At 42.6% G+C, this 3,899-nt stretch overlaps 1 protein-coding gene across 5 annotated transcripts in view; it reads right to left on the bottom strand.

The window, feature by feature from the left end:
• KDM4C (lysine (K)-specific demethylase 4C) overlaps positions 1–3,899 on the bottom strand; it is a 335,517-nt gene that overhangs the window by 302,555 nt on the left and 29,063 nt on the right. The gene's annotated exons all lie outside the window — the stretch shown is intronic.

The raw sequence follows: 3,899 nt of genomic DNA, 5'->3' as shown, positions 1-3,899 counted from the left end.
GGGCAGTTACAGGCGACCAGGCAGGCAGGTGAGCCATTAGGAGCCAGCGTCAGGATTGTGAGAGGGATGTCCGACTACCGGCAGTCGGACATCCCCCAAGGGGTCCCGGATTGGAGAGGGTGCAGGCTGGGCTGAGAGGGACCCCCGCCTTGCATGAATTCGTGCACCAGGCCTCTAGTTTTAAATATAATAATGGTTCATCATACTCTTTCTCCACAAAAACAATACAAGCTTTACATTTAAGGAGGCTATCACTCTACACCAGTGGTTCTCAACATTCTGGCCCTTTAAATACAGTTCCTCATGTTGTGACCCAACCATGAAATTATTTTCGTTGCTACTTCATAACTGTAATGTTGCTATTGTTATGAATCATACTGTAAATATCTGATATGTAGGATGGCCTTAGGCGACCCCTGTGAAAGGATCGTTCGCCCGCCAAAGGGGTCGTGACCCACAGGTTGAGAACCACTGCTCTACACTTTTCCAACTCAACCACCAACTTTGTTAGGGTGCCAGATCTCTCACTCTGGAAATAAAAGTTAAATCTAAAATATAAATCTCAGAGGGAAGGAGGGGGATGGGAAGAGATTAACCAAAGAAGTTCTATGCACATACGCATAACCCATGGACACAGTCAATAGTGTGGTGAAGGCCTAGGGGAAGAAGGGAAGAAGGGAAGGGGGCATCAATGAGGGGAAAAGGGGACATCTGTAATACTTTCAAGAATAAAGATAAATTAAAAAATAAAATACAGCCGAAACCGGTTTGGCTCAGTGGATAGAGCGTCGGCCTGCAGACTGAAAGGTCCCAGGTTCGATTCCGGTCAAGGGCATGTACCTGGGTTGCGGGCACATCCCCAGTGGGGGATGTGCAGGAGGCGGCTGATCGATGTTTCTCTCTCATCAATGTTTCTGACTCTCTATCTCTCTCCCTTCCTCTCTGTAAAAAATCAATAAAATATATTTTAAAAAAAATAATAATAAAATAAAATACAAAAGATGTTGCTAAAATAAAAACTAAGACAGACTGTAATCTGAGACCAAAGTCACTTCTTGAGAAACTGAGGAACTACTCAACCATCATCTTCAAATCATAAATCAAGACCAATTCATTAATGGTGCATTAAGGAAGACGCTCATGGGTGGCTCTGTTCCCCAGGGCTAGCCCTCAAAGCAAACTAGCAACATTAATAGCTTTGATTTTTGCAATCTAATTTGATTAGATGCAATTTTATACAGTTATTTGCTGCAAATTCCAGAAAAAAAGAGGGAAAGTAGATAAAATTGAATTTATGTGACTTGATAGAGATGGCAAAGATGACTAAAAACAAACAGTTCACTGTAGGCCTAATTAAGTAAAAGGAAATTTTCACAAGCTGAATAAATGAGTATCTCCAACTTGCTCAATGAGTCTTACTTTTCAAAAAAGTCTGGACCCAGGTGTGTTTTGTTCAACATTCAGAAAGCTAACTGTAGTTCTCATTAACTTCATTCTGATCCATAGTGCCAAAGGCAGCCCAGGTGCACTCCGTGCCTGACAGTCCCTCGTGAGGACAGTTGCTGCTTCCTCTTCTCATGTTACTAAACATGCCTGCCACCCTACCACAGGGCAATCACTAATCTCTATGGAACACAAGACTGTGTATGTTTTCAAGAAACAAAAGGGGGAGAACAGGACAAAGGGCTGCACTCAGAGCCCAGAGAAGAGGACAGTCACCCTCAACTCCCCTTTACCCCAACAAAGCCCGAGTTCTTGCCAACTCACTGCGAGTTTATGGTAAATTGTGTCTGTCAAATGATTCTGAAATGATAACATTCTCTTAAACTGAGAATGACTATTCTCCCCCAAATAATCTGGAAGTATTGAGGTTTCAAAAACGGGTTCTTTAAAAGAGCTGACCCAATAAAGTGGTTAAACTAAAGATCACTCATCTGAGAAATTCATCATAAACCTTTACTTTCTCTTTGTTTTATTTTCCTGTTTTTTAACATATTTTTATTTATTTCAGAGAGGAAGGGAGAGGGGAGAGAGAGATAGAAACATCAATAATGAGAGGGAATCATTGATTGGCTGCTCCTGCACACCCCCTACTGGGGATCGAGCCCACAACCCGGGCATGTGCCCTTGACCAGAATCAAACCCAGGACCCTTCAGTCCGCAGGCCAATGGTCTATCCACTGAGTCAGACCAGCTAGGGTTTATCTTCCTTTTTTTTATCTCTCACCCACCCCTAATAAATCTTCCCTCAACTTAATTTCCTCAAATTTTAAATCTGTCCTAGGAGGGCCCTAAACATTACAAAACAGAATGAGAGACTTCAGGGCATGGATGCCAGAACAGCCATGAACTGTGTTATAAGTATCAGAAGCCACACACAGTAGGACTAGAACACTGACCCCTGCAGTTCTAAAGCTCTCTCTTCAGCTACTGTCTGTTCTCGATGCTCCTGGACCTTCCTGAAGAGATGGGGATTCCAAGGAGAACCCGAAACCCATTCACAGTCGAGAGGGCTCTGCCAGAGCTCAGGAATTTAGGTAGTAATGCTGACAAGTCCACAGAAACCCAGATTATGAACTTAACCTTTAGAAAAATAATGAAATAACTGCAATAAAATATGTTCTTCTGAGAGAACTGTTTAAATTGAAATAGATTTCCAGTACGGAAGGGATACAAAGTCCATCTCAAGTTGAAATCAAAGAGCAGTCTCTCTCTTTCAAAGCTCTAACTTTGGGTCTATAGGTTCAAACCTGCAATGCAGTCCTCAGCGCCTCCATGACCACTCCTCTGACCCTGAGCAAATCACAATTACCCCTGAGAGTACTCTCTGCTGCGGCTCCGACTCCCCCAACAAAGTCATTCTTCCCATAAGAGCCATTGGGATCTTTTCAAACCAATATCACAAAATAACAAATAATCAAATAAACAGTCATCATGTCCTCCTCTCCTCTGCTCTAAGTCATCAATGCTTCCCACTGCAGTTACTATGGCCAGTCAAGCCTGATACCATTTGGCCCCTTCCAGGGCTCTCACCTTTTACCACTCTCTTCCTTTCCACACACTCTCTTCCTATTCATTCCATACATGAAGCTCAAGTCAACCCCCAGGCCTCTGGACTTCTATTCCTTCTGCCCCACATCATGAAATGTTGGTTTCTTTATAGCCTTTAGGTCTCTGCTCGAATGTTCTTATCTCACCATCTTGAGATGCTATCACCAGAATATAAGCTCCATGAAGGTAGGAACTTGGTCTGCTCTGTCCCCCACCTCCTCCCACATATGGTATAGTGCCTGGTACCTAGTATGCAATCTCCATCCTTGGTGAACAAATAACTGAAAACAAAATAAAATAGGCAAATCTATAAGAGAAAGAAAGTAGATTAGTGCCTAGGACTGGGTGCATAGCAGAGAATAGAGAGTGACTGCTAATTGGAATTATATATGGGTATAACTAATGATGTTCTGTGAATATACAAAATACCATTGAATTATATACTTTAAATGAGTGAATTAAATAGTGTGTCAATTATAACTCAATAAATCTGTTAAAAAAAAAATTTTTAGGAGTAGGATATTCTTTTTTTTAAATATATTTTTATTGATTTTAGAGAGGAAGGGAGAGAGACAGAAACATCAACGATGAGAGGGACTCATTGATCGGCTCCCTCCTGCACACCCCCTACTGGGGATCGAGCCCACAACCCAGGCATATGCCCTTGACCGGAATCAAACCCACTACCCTTCAGACCACAGGTCGACACTCTATCCACTGAGCCAAGCTGGCTAGGGCATGTTAGATTTTTTTTTTATAAAAGAAAGACAGAGCCTAACCGGTTTGGCTCAGTGGATAGAGCATCGGCCTGCGGACTCAAGGGTCCCAGGTTCAATTCCGGGTCAAGG

This window comes from Myotis brandtii, unplaced genomic scaffold (genome assembly GCF_000412655.1).
Source record: "Myotis brandtii unplaced genomic scaffold, ASM41265v1 scaffold149, whole genome shotgun sequence".
Lineage (NCBI taxonomy): Eukaryota > Metazoa > Chordata > Mammalia > Chiroptera > Vespertilionidae > Myotis > Myotis brandtii.
This window is presented reverse-complemented; position numbering and strand designations above follow the sequence as displayed.